General features: G+C 52.2%; 1 protein-coding gene across 1 annotated transcript in view; it reads left to right on the top strand.

Moving 5' to 3' along the window:
* The first annotated feature begins 27 nt into the window (after window positions 1-27).
* LOC142311250 (uncharacterized) overlaps window positions 28-15642 on the top strand; it is a 33141-nt gene continuing 17526 nt past the window's right edge. The window contains exon 1 of the mRNA XM_075349482.1: window positions 28-128. The gene's annotated coding sequence lies outside the window, so the exon portion shown is untranslated. The remainder of the gene's footprint in view (window positions 129-15642) is intronic.

The raw sequence follows: 15642 nt of genomic DNA, 5'->3' as shown, positions 1-15642 counted from the left end.
GCATGCGCACACAACTGGGAGGCCGTGTGGGTTGTCTAATGTCTCATCATTAAAGATTGTTGTAGTGTCTAGTGTGCAGATGCAGAATTATAAGCAGCGGGAACAGTGAGGACCTACATTGCCTGCAGGTGACCACATGCATTTCTCTTGTTATTTATTAGCTGTAAAATATGGCGCCATTATTTATGTCATTGGTGCAGGAATGCAAGAGTGTTATGAGGTTATTGTCAGCTGGAAAACAGTTAATCCAGATGTGAGAGTCATACATATGAAGATCCTCATGTATTTGTGTAATGTCTGTGACTCACTAACAGTTAGTACCACCATTACTTGGACTATCAGGGGTGCTGCCATTAATTGGACCGTCAGGGGCAGCGCCATTAATGGGACCATCAGGGGCGCCGCCATTAATGGGACCATCAGGGGTGCCGCCATTATTGGGACCATCAGGAGCGCCGCCATTAATGGGACCATCAGGGGCGCCGCCAATAATGGGACCATCAGGGGCTCCGCCAATAATGGGACCATCAGGGGCACCCCATTAGTGGGACCATCAGGGGCACCTCCATTAATGGGACCATCAGGGGCACCTCCATTAATGGGACCATCAGGGGCACCTCCATTAATGGGACCATCAGGGGCACCTCCATTAATAGGACCATCAGGGGCACCTCCATTAATGGGACCATCAGGGGCGCCGCCATTAATGGGACCATCAGGGGCGCCGCCATTAATGGGACCATCAGGGGCTCCGCCATTATTGGGACCATCAGGGGCTCCGCCATTATTGGGACCATCAGGGGCTCCACCATTAATGGGACCATCAGGGTTGCCACCATTAATGGGACCATCAAGGGTGCGGCCATTAATGGGACCATCAGCGGTGCTGCCATTATTTAGTCCTTTAGGGGCGCCCTTTAATTTAATAAATATTTTTTATTATTATTATAAGAGCCATAACTTTTTTATTTTGCTGTCAATATAGACATGAGGGTTTGTTTTATTGGAAAATGGGAAAAATTCAAGTGGATTGAAATAGTTTTTGTTTTTTTTTCTAATTTACCTTGTTCACGATTTTGAAAAACTGACCTGGCATTATGATTCCCCAGGTCAGTACAAGTTCATAGATACCAAACATGTATACTTTCTTTGTCGCTCCATTGGGAGACCCAGACAATTGGGTGTATAGCTACTGCCTCCGGAGGCCACACAAAGTATTACACTTTAAAAAGTGTAACCCCTCCCCTCTGCCTGTACACCCTCCCGTGCATCACAGGCCCATCAGTTTTATGCTTTGTGTTGAAGGAGGCACACATGCACACAAGCTCCACATATTAGTCAGCAGCAGCTGCTGATTGTATCGGATGGAAGAAAAGAGGGCCCCCCCACAGGGCCCCCGGCATGCTCCCTTCTCACCCCACTGAGTCGGCGGTGCTGTTAAGGTTGAGGTACCCATTGCGGGTACAGAGGCTGGAGCCCACATGCCGTTTTCCTTCCCCATCCCTTAGGGGCTCTGGGAGAAGTGGGATCCTAACCGGTCATCCAGGCACTGGGACCGGGCTCCATCCGCAGCCCCTGGGGGAATCTGACGGACAGGAGACTGGATATCATCAGGGACAGGGCCCTGCATCCATAAGGTACTCTGTGTCCCCTTAGGGACGGTACATGCAGCGCCTGTATTACAGACGCCGCAGCGGCTCCTGTGTGGTTTCTGAGACTGGGACTACCGCGCCGACCGCGTCTGTTGGCCGGCCGCGCTTTTAACTTTAGTCCCCGGCTTTTGCGGCCTAGTACCATATACTCCCGCCCCCGGGCCTGCCAGTCAGGGGTAAGGGCGGGACGGCCGACTGGACGTCGGCAGTGAGGGCTGGAGCATACTTCGTTATCCTCCTCCCCCCTCACTGAACACTGTGGGGCACCAGTTTCCCGCACTTTATTAGGCACGCCCACGGCTCCATCCTCCCCTCAGAACGCTGGCAGCCATTATTATAATCACTTCTGCCGGTGGGGGATTTCAGAACGGACTCTGCAGTTCTAGGAGAAGTGGGATCCTAACCGGTCGCCGGTCACTGGGACCGGGCTCCCTCCGCAGCCCCTGGGGGAATCTGACGGACAGGAGGCTGGATGTCATCAGGGACAGGGCCCTGCATCCATGAGGTACTCTGTGTCCCCTTTGGGACGGTGCATGCAGCGCCTGTGTTACAGACGCCGCAGCGGCTGCAGTGTGGTTTGTGAGCCGGGACTACCGCGCCGACCGCGCCTGCTGGCCGGCCGCGCTTTTAACTTTAGTCCCCGGCTTTTGCGGCCTAGTACTGTACTCCCACCCCTGGGTCTGCCAGTCAGGGGTAAGAGCGGGACGGCCGACTGGACGTCGGCAGTGAGGGCTGGAGCATGCTGTGGTATCCTCCTCCCCCCTCACTGAGCACTGTGGGGCACCAGATGCCCGCACTTTATTAGGCACTCCCACGGCTCCATCCTCCCCTCAGAACGCTGGCAGCCATTGTTATGATCATTTCTGCCGGTGGGGGATTTCAGACCGGGCTCCGCAGTTCTGGGAGAAGTGGGATCCTAACCGGTCGCCGGTCACTGGGACCGGGCTCCCTCCGCAGCCCCTGCATCCATGAGGTACTCTGTGTCCCCTTAGGGACGGTGCATGCAGCGCCTGTATTACAGACGCCGCAGCGGCTCCTGTGTGGTTTCTGAGACTGGGACTACCGCGCCGACCGCGTCTGTTGGCCGGCCGCGCTTTTAACTTTAGTCCCCGGCTTTTGCGGCCTAGTACCATATACTCCCGCCCCCGGGCCTGCCAGTCAGGGGTAAGGGCGGGACGGCCGACTGGACGTCGGCAGTGAGGGCTGGAGCATACTTCGTTATCCTCCTCCCCCCTCACTGAACACTGTGGGGCACCAGTTTCCCGCACTTTATTAGGCACGCCCACGGCTCCATCCTCCCCTCAGAACGCTGGCAGCCATTATTATAATCACTTCTGCCGGTGGGGGATTTCAGAACGGACTCTGCAGTTCTAGGAGAAGTGGGATCCTAACCGGTCGCCGGTCACTGGGACCGGGCTCCCTCCGCAGCCCCTGGGGGAATCTGACGGACAGGAGGCTGGATGTCATCAGGGACAGGGCCCTGCATCCATGAGGTACTCTGTGTCCCCTTTGGGACGGTGCATGCAGCGCCTGTGTTACAGACGCCGCAGCGGCTGCAGTGTGGTTTGTGAGCCGGGACTACCGCGCCGACCGCGCCTGCTGGCCGGCCGCGCTTTTAACTTTAGTCCCCGGCTTTTGCGGCCTAGTACTGTACTCCCACCCCTGGGTCTGCCAGTCAGGGGTAAGAGCGGGACGGCCGACTGGACGTCGGCAGTGAGGGCTGGAGCATGCTGTGGTATCCTCCTCCCCCCTCACTGAGCATTGTGGGGCACCAGATGCCCGCACTTTATTAGGCAATCCCACGGCTCCCTCCTCCCCTCAGATCGCTGGCAGCCATTGTTATAATTACTTCTGCCGGTGGAGGATTTCAGACTGAGCTCTGCAGCTCTGGGAGTCCCAGGCAGGGAATCTGGTGGACACACCACCGCTTGGGGCGGTTGGTAAGCCACACCAGTTGTCAGATGCTGGACCCCCTTGGGTGCCGTAGTGTGTGTATATATATATATATATATATATATATATATATATATATATATATATATATATATATTGTATACTTTTTCTCTATTCGGCAGCATTATTTGCTTTTGGCTATATCTCTGAGAGGAGACAACAGCATGTCGTCCGCAGAAAGCAAGGGTGCCAAGGCACAGGCTTATTTTGCGACCTGTACCTCTTGTGCGGCTATGTTACCTGCAGGTTCCACCTACCCTCATTGTGACAATGCTAGGCCCCTGTGGCTCTCACTCAGCCGGAGCCTCCGGCACTGGTGGGACCCTCGGCTCAGGTGGTACTGCCGGTTTCCACTGCACAGATGGAAGGGACAGAGTTTACAATTTTGACTGAGAAACGCTCTGAGTCGCTTCACATTCCATGGCTCAGTCTATGGACAGATGGTCTGCTAAGATACTAGAAGCTTGGCAGTCCAGATCGGTAACACAGGACCAGGGCACTGTGAGTTCATCATCCCCAGGCCCCTCTCGGTCGGTACAGCAAAGGGCTCCTGGGTTGGCACCCAGATCCCACGGTGAGAACTCCGACACGGACCGCAGCCTCAGACAGGCTAAGCGGGCTCGCTGGGAACCTTCCCCGGCTACATCACGCGATTCGGGGTCTCAGCATGAGGACTCTCTGGAGGATGAAGCGGAGGTCGCAGCTCAGGGCTCTGATCCTGACGTTGCTCTCAATCTGGATACACCTGAAGGGGGAAGGGGACGCCATAGTAAATGACCTTATAAAGTCCATCAACCAGGTGCTAGTCCTTCTCCCCCAACTCCACCTATAGAGGAGTCGGCTTCACAGTAGGAGAAACACCAGTTTAGGTTTCCCAAACGTACCCAGAGTGCGTTTTTCGATCACTCTAACTTCAGAGATGCTGTCCAGAAGCACAGAGCATTTCCGGACAAGCGCTTACTAAGCGCCTTAATGCGACACGTTACCCTTTCCCCCCTGACGTAGTTAAGGGTTGGGCTCAGTGTCCCAAGGTGGATCCTCCAGACTGGCGGCTAGATCCGTGGTATTAGTGGCAGATGGTTCATCGCTCAAGGATGCCACTGACAGGCAAATAGAGCTCATGATGAAATCCATCTATGAAGCCATAGGCGCGTCTTTTGCTCCGGTCTTCGCAGTCGAGTGGGCACTCCAAGCTATCATCAGCTTGTCTGTCTGAGACTAATGCGGTCGCACGTACCTCTGCTCCGCAGGTTGTGTCTTTGACTTCTCAGGTGTCGGCTTTTTCGTCCTACGCCATGAACGCCGTCCTGGACCCTGCGAGCCGTACAGCGGTAGCATCCGCCAATTCAGGGCAGTCCGCAGGGCTATGTGGCTACGCGACTGGAAGGCAGACTCTGCTTCCAAGAAGTTCTTAACCGGTTTGCCATTGTCTGGCGACCGTTTGTTTGGCGAGCAATTGGATGAAAAACCGATGGGTGAGAGACATTCCGTCTCACGGTTACAGGATAGAGCTCAGCTCTCATCCTCCGACTTGTCTCTGCAAATGGAGTTGTGATCCCCGTTCCGCTTCAAGAACGTGGTCGCGGTCTTTACTCCAACTTGTTCGGGGTACCAAAAAAGGACGGATCATTCCGGTCCGTTTCCGGGCCTCATTCTGCTCAACAGACACGTGAGAACCTGACGGTTTCGGAAGGAATCTCTCCGCTCAGTCATCGCTTCGATGTCCCAGGGAGTCTTCCTAGCATCAATCGACTTCAGGGATGCTTATCTCCATGTGCCGATTACACCAGAGCATCAACTCTCCCGGTGTTTCGCCATCCGGGTCGAACACTTTCAGCTTGTGACTCTGCCTTTCAGCCTGGTGACAGTCCCACGGGTCTTCACCAAGGTCATGGCATCAGTGGCGATGAGCCGACACTCTCAGGGACACTCGGTGATCCCTTACTTAGGCGATCTCCTAAGTCAAGGCACCCTCCCGGGTGGCATGTCAACACAACCTGAACATTCTTTTGGAGACTCTCCAGAGGTTCGGGTGGATCATCAATTTCCCAAAGTAAAAATTGACACCGACCCAATTCACTGACTTACCTCGGGATGGAGTTCATTCTCTCTCAGAGATAGTGAAGCTTCCGCTGGACAAACAGCGTTCACTGCAGACAGGAGTGCACTTTCTCCTTCGGGCCCAGTCTCACCCCTTGAGGCGCCTCACGCGCTTCCTAGGGAAGATGGTGGCAGCAATGGAGACAGTTCCCCTTGCGCAGTTTCATCTGCGTCCACTCCAATGGCACATTCTCCGCAAATGGGACAGGAGGTCGACGTCCCTAGACAGGAACGTCTCTCTTTCACTGGCAGACAAAACCTCTCCTCAGTGGTGGCTTCTTCCCACTTCTTGGTCGAAAGAAAGGTCCTTCCTGCTCACATCCTGGGCTATGGTCACGACGGACGAGAGTTTGTCAGGGTGGACAGCAGTCTTCCTCCACCACAGGGCTCAGGGAACCTGAACTCTGACAGAGTCCTCCCTTCAGATCAATGTTCTGGAGATAAGGGCAGTGTAGCTAGCCCTAAAGTCGTTCCAGCGGTGGCTGGACGGCAGGCAGATCCGGATACAGTCGGACGACGCCACGGCGGTCGCGTACATCAACCACCAGCACAGAGCGCTGGCGGCGGACGCATCAGTTTAAGGCTGGTCGCAATTTCGACTGACTTATGTATTTCCTCCTCTGGCGCTGCTGCCCAGAGTGTTACTTAAGATCGGGTCCGAGTGCCGCCGCGCCTTCCTCGTCGCTCCAGACTGGCCGAGGAGGTCGTGATACCTGGATCTGTGGCACCTCACGGTGGGTCGACCGTGGGCACTCCCGGACCGACCAGACTGGCTGTTTCAAGGGCCATTTTCCATCTGAATTCTGCGGTCTTCAACCTGACTGGGTGGCCATTGAGTCCTGGCTCTTAGCGTTCTCAGAGTTATCTCTATCACGCCTTTCACAGAAGGTGGTCTTCCTAGTGGCAGGCTCATCACTTCGGAGAGTGTCTGAGCTAGCAGCGCTGTCATGCAAGCCCCATTCCTGGTGTTTCGCCAGGATGAAGTGGTTCTGCGTCCGGTCCCGGAATTCCTACTTAAGGTGGTATCCTCCTTTTCTTCTCAATCAGGATATCTCCTTACCTTCTTTTGGATCCAGTTCACAATTGTGAAAAGGATTGCACTTGTTAGATCTCGGGAGAGCACTCCGGCTCTTCTTTTCGCACACTGCGCCCCCGCGCCGTTCTGATGCGCTCTTGTCCTGGTCACTGGCCAGCGTAAGAGGTCGCAGGCTGCCAAGTCAACCTTGGCTCGGTGGATCAAGGAACTGACCCTTGAAGCCTACCGTTCTTCTGGGCTTCCGATTCTTTTAGAGCTGAAAGCCCATTCCACCAGAGCCGCAGACACATCCTGGGCATTGCGTCACCAGGCTACGGCTCAGCAGGTGTGTCAGCACTACCTGATCGAGTTTGCACATTTTCACGAAACACTATCGGGTTCATGCCTATGCTGTGGCAAATGCCAGCCTAGGTAGGCGAGTCCTTCAGGAGGCGGTTGCTCACCTGTAAGAGAGGGCCGGTTTTTTTTTTCGGCTCTTTTTTATCGAGGTATTCTTTTACCCATCCAGGGACTGCTTTTGGACATCCCAATTGTCTGGGTCTCCCAATGGAGCGACAAAGAAGAAGGGAATTTTGTTTACTTACCGTAAATTCCTTTTCTTCTAGCTCCTATTGGGAGACCCAGCACCCGCCCCTGTTCCCTTCGGGCTGTTGTTCTTTTGTGTACACATGTTGTTCATGTTGAAGGGTTCTTTTGGTTCATGGTTTCAGTTCTCCGAACATCCTTCGGATTGAATTTACCTTAGACCAATTTATAAGTTCCTCCTTCCTGCTTTGGCACCAAAACTGAGGAGCCCGTGATGCACGGGAGGGTGTATAGGCAGAGGGGAGAGGTTACACTTTTTAAAGTGTAATACTTTGTGTGGCCTCCGGAGGCAGTAGCTATACACCCAATTGTCTGGGTCTCCCAATAGGAGCTAGAAGAAAAGGAATTTACGGTAAGTAAACAAAATTCCCTTCTTTACTTTTATCTACGTGGTGAAAAAAAATTCAAAAACTTGTAAAAAAAATAAATAAAAATTGCGCTTTTGTTGCAATATTCTGATCTCATTTTTCAGGATCTGGGGCTCGGCTATGGTTTATTCTCTGCATCTTTAATTACCGTATACCATTTCTGGACCAATGTCATGTTTTGATCACCTGTTATTATATTTTAATTCAATGTTGCGGAGACCAAAAACAGTAATTCCGGCTTTTTTATTTTTTGCTCGCTGTGTCATTTACCAATCAGATCAATTGATTTTATATTTTGATCAAGCATTTCTGAATGCAGCAATAGCAAATATGTGTAATTTTTTTTAATATTGTTTTTTTCAATGGGGCAAAATGGGGGTGATTTGAACTTTTGGGGGGGGTCTTAACTTTTTTTTACCTTTTTTTTTTTTTTATGATCTTACCAGTTCCCCTAGGGGACTTTATGCCTGCACTGTCTGATCGCTTCTCCTGATCAAAGCGGTGCATCATGTGAAGAACATCACAAACTATTGGGAGATCAGTAAAGTCACTATAGTGTTAAAATGTGTCATCAGATGCCAGGATGATGGCTCATGACCTAAAGCCATGACGCCAAAATAGAAGGCTCCATACTGCAGTGTATTGAAATTCACGTGTTTACACCCTGCTTTATTTAGATTTTCTGCTGTTGAAGAGCCTCCCTCCCAATTTATAAGGATACATTAAACCATCCATTTACCTAAGGGTATTTTTACACTTGCATTCATCGCAATTCGCCGCTATGGAAAATAGCGCAGTCCGTTAACGCACTGCACTATTCTCCATAGACTTGTATTGACGATGCACTGTGACGCAAATGTCTGTGTTGCATCCACTGGCTGACGCTGAGTCGTTATTTTGACTGAGCGCTGGGCGGAAGGAACGCAGCATGTAGCGTTTTTAGTGTTGTTAAAACAACGCACCTTGGCGGATTCCGTTGGAATCCGCCAAGGTGTCTAATGATTGTCTATGGTGGTGGATTCTGCCTCAAAGCGCTAAGCGTCGGAATCCGCTGACGGATTCCATCACGTTCTACTGAGCATGCTCAGCATATCCAGCAGAACGATCTAAATTGTTTAAAATCACTCCTGGTCTCTCCATCTCTCTCTGTCGGTCGATCTCTCCCTCTCACCCCTTCCCTCATACTCACTGATCACGGGCGCGGCACTACACAGCTGTCACACTGCTCTGGCGGCTTCTCCTGTTTTGAAAATGCCGGCCGCTCGTTATTCCATCTCGTGTTCCCTGCTTCCCCTGCCCACTGGCGCCTATGATTGGTTGCATTCAGACGCGCCCCCATGCTGAGTGACAGCTGTCTCACTGCAACTAATCACAGCCGCCGGTGGGCGGGTCTATATTGTGCAATACAATAAATAAAATAATTTAAAAAAACGGCGTGTGGTTTCCCCCCCAATTTTGATACCAGCCAAGGTAAAGCCACACGGTTGAAGGCTTGTATTCTCATAATGGGGAGCCCCACGTTATGGGGAGCCCCCCAGCCTAAAAATATCAGGCAGCAGCCGCCCGGAATTGCCGCATTCATTAGATGCGACAGTCCCAGGACTCTACCCGGCTCATCCCGAATTGCCCTGGTGCGGTGGCAATCGGGGTAATAAGGAGTTAATGGCAGCCCATAGCTGCCACAAAGTCCTAGGTTAATCATGGCAGGCGTCTGAGACACCTCCAATGATTAATCTGTAAGTGAAAGTAAATAAACATATACACCCGAAAAAATCCTTTATTTGACATAAAAGACAAAAATACACCCTCTTTCACCACTTTATTAAAATCCCCAAATACCCCTCCAGGTTCGACGTAATCCACATGAGGTCCCACAACGCTTTCAGCTCTGCTACATGAAGTTGACAGGAGCGGCCACAGACCATGACCACTCTCTGTCAGCTCCACACAGCAACTGAAGTGAATCGCGCTGTCAGCGGACATGTCACTGAAGTAGTGCCTGTGTGTGTGCAGTGATGATGGGGGTGGTAGTGCCGGTGTGTGCAGTGATGATGGGTGCAGTAGTGCTGGAGTGTGTGCGGTGATGATGGGGGTGGTAGTGCCGGGGTGTGTGCAGTGATGATGGGGGCGGTAGTGCCGGGGTGTGTGCGGTGATGATGGGGGCGGTAGTGCCGGGATGTGTGCAGTGATGATGGGTGTGGTAGTGCCGGGGTGTGTGCAGTGATGATGGGTGCGGTAGTGCCGGGGTGTGTGCAGTGATGAAGGTAGCGGTAGTGCCGGGGTGTGCGCGGTGATGATGGGGGCGGTAGTGCCGGTGTGTGCGGTGATGATGGGGGGCGGTAGTGCCGGTGTGTGCGGTGATGATGGGCTTTCTCTCTCGGCTAAAGAAAACTAACGCAACGCGTTATTTTACAGGAATCCGTTGCCTTTATTATCACACTATTTACAACGCATCCGTCACATGCGTCACACAACGCATTGTGACAGATGCCAAACAACTTAAGTGTGAAAGTAGCCTAACAGAGGCAGCTCCAACGATGGAACTAGTGGATTTTCACAATAAGCAGTGGTCACTTTTCAAGACGTTGGTGGTAACGCCTAGTAGGGTTTGAAAAACTCAAGTTGCAACATTTCCACAAAGCTTTTTGCTTGCTGTGGTCCAAGATATCGTAATTCTGGAAATATTTTTTTTTCAGCTACTTAAAATCAAAGATAATAAAACAAATTGCTCAGAATGGTGTAAAGTGTATAATAGTAAAAAGTACTACCTTATCAATCCTAATCTCCCCCTGACCAGACATGTGACCACTATTCAGGCACTAGCCAAAGCCGTAACCAATATGTTACCAATAAAACCAGTGCTGGAACAGGAGTAGTGGGGTATCGGTAAGGTGAGTATTAGGCTATGTGCGCACGTGTGCGTAATTCATGCAGTTACGCTGCGCTTTGTAGCGCAGCGTAACTGCATGCGTCCTGCATCCCCTGCATAATCTATGGAGATTGTGCAGGGGCCGTACGCACGTGGCATATTAGAACGCAGCGCTTCGGCTGCTGCCCGAATCGCTGCGTTCTAAGAAGTGACATGTCACTTCTTCCGTGCGCTTTGTCGGCAGCCCCTGCTCTGTCTATGGCAGGAGCTGCAGGCAGAGCGCACGTTCTCGCCGGCATCATGCGCTTCAGAACGCAGCTTTTCAGCTGCGCTCTGAAGCGCACCTTTTCGGTGCGGTGCAGAGTGCACACGTTACTCTTCTTTTACTCCTCTCTGAGCTACTTTTATAAATATTAAAAGGGTGGTCCACTACAAAGAATAGTGGCCACATCGATGTAAAGCTGAGACAGAAGGCTTTTTCTAAATACATTCTGTTCTCCACTCTGCCTGTGAGCTGCACTATCGCTATCCGCTCATCCCTATCACGTGACCCTTAGGTTGCAGTGACTTCTGATGTCCAGTGATGTCACGTCAGTTTCCGGAATTGGAAGTTGACCCGGCATCACCGAGGCGGGACCCAATCTCTGAAAAACTTTGGTTATCTCAGATTTATGTAGCCCTTTCATTCTGCTTTGAGCACGTAGTGGACTAAATGACCCAGGAGGTCCCTTCAAAAGCTACCATTCTAGGATTCTGGAAGTAAGTGATGGCTAGATCACATAATTCAGATGTGTATACATATAAGAACAAGATTAATGGAACCCAACAATTTTGGCAGAAACGGCCAACTATGATATATCTATAGAGAGAAAAAAGGATTGGGCATGAAGGGCTCTTGATATCAAAACTCCTCCAGAGGATGAGGAACCTTTATATGAGATACTTTGAGTGAATCTCCCTTATACATCCATTTGTACTAGATTTGCTGCACATACAGTTAGGTCCAGAAATATTTGGACAGTGACACAATTTTCGCGAGTTGGGCTCTGCATGCCACCACATTGGATTTGAAATGAAACCTCTACAACAGAATTCAAGTGCAGATTGTAACGTTTAATTTGAAGGTTTGAACAAAAATATCTGATAGAAATTGTAGGAATTGTACACATTTCTTTACAAACACTCCACATTCTAGGAGGTCAAAAGTAATTGGACAAATAAACCAAACCCAAACAAAATATTTTTATTTTCAATATTTCTTCATCGTTCCTTATGGGAGACCCAGACCATGGGTGTATAGCTTCTGCCTCCGGAGGACACACAAAGTACTACACCAAAAGTGTAGCTCCTCCCTCCGAGCATATACACCCCCTGGATGACAAATCCAACCAGTTCAATGCTTTGTGTTCAGGAGGTCACACACACATGCATTCTCATCTGATTTTTGATTTTTGATTTCAAAGAGTTGGAAGAAAAGCGGGTCCAAGCTGGACTCCCGGCATGTCCCTTCTCACCCCACTGTGTCGGCGGTGCTGTTAAGGTTGATTTTACAAGGCTGGAGCCTTACATGCCGCGCTCCTTCGCCATCCCTCGGGCTCTGGCTTGAAGTGGGAGCCATCACGGTTCTCACTGCTTTGCAGGAGACCGGTCTCCATCCGCAGCCCTTTCAGGACCCTGCCGGACGGAGCGCTCACCCCTCAGGGACCTGGCCCTGCGTCTCATAAGCTAAGTATTGAGACGTTATTGTGTGATCCCTTGTACATTTATTGTGGGGAGAGTGTGTTATTTCACTTTGCTGTGATTTCCGGACGGTTCTCTGGTTTTCTCCTGAGAACCGCGCCGAGGGTGCCTGCTCGTCGGCCGCATGGAAAAATTTAGGCCCCGGCTTCAGCTGCGGCCTACTTTCGGTTTCACTGCCCCTGCATGTCAGTCATGCAGAGGGACAGTGCGGCGCCGCCCACCGGCCGTTCAGCAGAGGGGAGGACACTCCTCTCTGAGGAGATGTTTCCCTCCCCTGTATATCCCCTTGGCCCTCCGGTTCCCGCTCTTGGACTAATCCTCCGCCCCCCCCTCCTCACTCCGGCGCCATTTTATCAGCGTTCACACACTGATTGGCGCTGGCTGCTGCAGCTCTGCATCTGTCTGGGGGTCCAAGCTGTGGAATCCGGAGGGCACACAAAACGGCCACAACCTCTGGTTGTGGACTTTCTTGTACTCTCTGGGGGTCATTCTGAAGGAGTGTGTTCTTTACTGCAGAACCTCCACCTCAGCAGCATGTCTCTCACTAGGAGCAAGGCTGCAAGGCTTTACTCTATATGCACTGCATGTCAGCTCATACTGCCTAAACCGAGCACATATCCACATTGTGATGCCTGCTCTAACATGGTGGTGCCTCAGCCTGAGGTCTCATCCCCAGTGGTCCCTCCGGCTGCTCCGGCTCCGGTGGCTGAACCCCCTGCTTGGGTAGAATCCTTCTCTAAGTCTATCTCACAGTCCTTTGCTGACTCCATGGGACAGCTGTCCCGGACTCTGCTGAGCATGCATCAGCCCCCTTCTCAGGGTGCCCCTGCTGCTATGGCTCGCTCAACAGACCTCGCAGAGGATTCTTCATCTTGTCCCAGACCCCGTCCTCCTAAAAGGAGACGCAGGGGCTCCTCTCCTTCCTCGTCCCGCGGCTCTGATTCACGAGCTGAATCGCAGGACGAGGAGGATGCTTTTACTGTGGGCTCGGACGCTACCTCCATGTGCCCCATTGATCTCACCGAAGGTGATGCAGATGTTAGTGATTTGATTGCGTCCATTAATTCTGTACTGGACCTCAATCCACCAGTATTAGAGGAACAACCCTCTCTGGTAGAAAAGCACCAGTTTACCTCACCTAAGAGAGCAAGGAGTGTGTTCTTTAACCACTCCAGTTTTCAGGCCACTGTGACCAAGCCCAGGGCCTGTCCTGACAAACGCTTCCCAATGCGTAGTTCTGATGACCGTTTTTCCTTTCCACCAGAGGTGGTCAAGGAGTGGCATTCACCAAAGGTAGATCCTCCGGTGTCTAGAGCCCAGACAGTTGTATCTGTGGCCGATGGCACCTCACTTAAGGATCCCACTGACCGCCAGGTTGACCCTCTGGCCAAATCTGTATATGAGGCGGCAGGGGCCTCGTTCTCCCCGTCTGTTGCAGCGGTATGGGCTCTTAAGGCCGTCTCTGCTTCTCTGGAAGAGTTGCATTCCCTCACCAGGGACTCTATGCCTTAAATTTCCCAGGCTTCGGTTTTTTTCATCCTATGCCATGTCTGCCATTCTGGAGGCTCCTCACCGCATGGCGGTGGCTTCCGCTAATTCCCTCGCTATCCGCAGGATCTTGTGGCTTCGAGAGTGGAAAGCAGACGCTTCTTCTAAGAAGTACCTTGCTGGGCTCCCCTTTGCTGGGTCCCGGCTGTTCGGTGAACAACTGGATGAAATTATTAAGGAAGCTTCTCATGGGAAGAGTATTTCCTTGCCACATACTAAAACCAGGAAACCTGTCCAGGGCAGGAACCAGTCGAGGTTTCGTTCCTTTCGGTCCTCTAACTGGTCATCCTCTAAGTCCTCAGCCTCGTCCACTAACTCAGCCAAGGATCGGAAACCCAGCTGGCGCACGAAGCCGCGTCCTCAAAAAAGCGGAGGAGCCGCTGCCACTAAGGCAGTCTCCTCTTGACTATCTGGCTGCGCCAGCGTCGTCCTTGGTCGGTGGCACGCTCTCCCACTTTGGCGACGTGTGGTTCCAACTCGTCTCCGATCAGTGGGTGAGAGATATAATCTCTCACGGCTACAGGATAGAATTTTCTTCCAGCCCGCCAAACAGATTTTTCTGTCCGCTCCCCCCTGCTCCAAAGCCGCCACCTTCTCTCAGGCCGTGGCTTCCTTGCAGGCCAACGGAGTAATTGTACCGGTTCCCGCCCGGGAACGGTTCAGAGGTTTCTACTCAAACCTCTTCCTAGTCCCCAAGAAGGACGGTTCCTTCCGGCCCATCGTGAATCTCAAGCTTCTCAACAAGCATGTTCAGGTGCGGCACTTTCGCATGGAATCTCTGCGATCGGTCATTGCCGCAATGACCCAAGGAGATTTTCTAGCATCCATCGACATCAGAGATGCCTATCTGCATGTGCCAATTGCAGTTTCTCACCAGCGTTGGCAACGTTTTGCAATCGGAGAGGAACAGTTCCAATTCGTGGCTCTCCCCTTCGGGTTAGCCACGGCCCCTCGGGTATTCACCAAGGTCATGGCAGCAGTGGTTGCGGTTCTGCACCTCCAGGGGTTGGCAGTGATTCCTTACCTGGACGACCTTCTAGTCAAGGTTTCATCCTGTGCAGACTGTCAGCGGGGTGTCTCACTCACTCTCGCCACTCTAGTCCAGTTCGGGTGGCTTGTCAATCTACCCAAGTCCACTCTGACCCCGACCCAGGAACTTACGTACCTAGGGATGCAATTCGAGACTCTACCGGCACTTGTGAAGCTGCCCTTAGTCAAACAGCAGTCCCTTCATCTGGCGGTACGCTCTCTGCTGAGGCTCCGCCGTCTTTCCATCAGGCACCTCATGCATGTGCTGGGTCAGATGGTGGCATCAATGGAAGCGGTTCCCTTTGCCCAGTTCCATCTGCGTCCCCTGCAGCTGGACATTCTCCGCTGTTGGGACAAGTGGACCTCTTCCTTGCACAGGCCAGTGGCTCTGTCGCCACAGACCAGGAGCTCTCTTCAGTGGTGGCTTCGGCCCCTCTCTCTGTCCCAGGGATGCTCCTTTCTGGCCCCGTCCTGGGTGATTCTCACCACGGACGCCAGTCTATCCGGCTGGGGAGCAGTGTTTCTCCACCACCGAGCACAGGGCACTTGGACTCCGTCCGAATCAGCCCTCTCGATCAATGTGCTGGAAATCAGAGCTGTGCTCCTAGCTCTCGTAGCCTTTCACCACCTGTTGGCGGGCAAGCACATTCGAGTCCAGTCAGACAACGCGACAGCAGTTGCCTACATCACTCACCAGGGCGGGACACGCAGCCGCCTGGCAATGTTGGAAGTTCAACGTATCCTTCAGTGGACGGAGGACTC

This window comes from Anomaloglossus baeobatrachus, chromosome 5 (assembly GCF_048569485.1).
Source record: "Anomaloglossus baeobatrachus isolate aAnoBae1 chromosome 5, aAnoBae1.hap1, whole genome shotgun sequence".
NCBI lineage: Eukaryota > Metazoa > Chordata > Amphibia > Anura > Aromobatidae > Anomaloglossus > Anomaloglossus baeobatrachus.
Note: the sequence above shows the minus strand (reverse complement) of the source record. Positions and strands in the feature narration are given on the sequence as shown.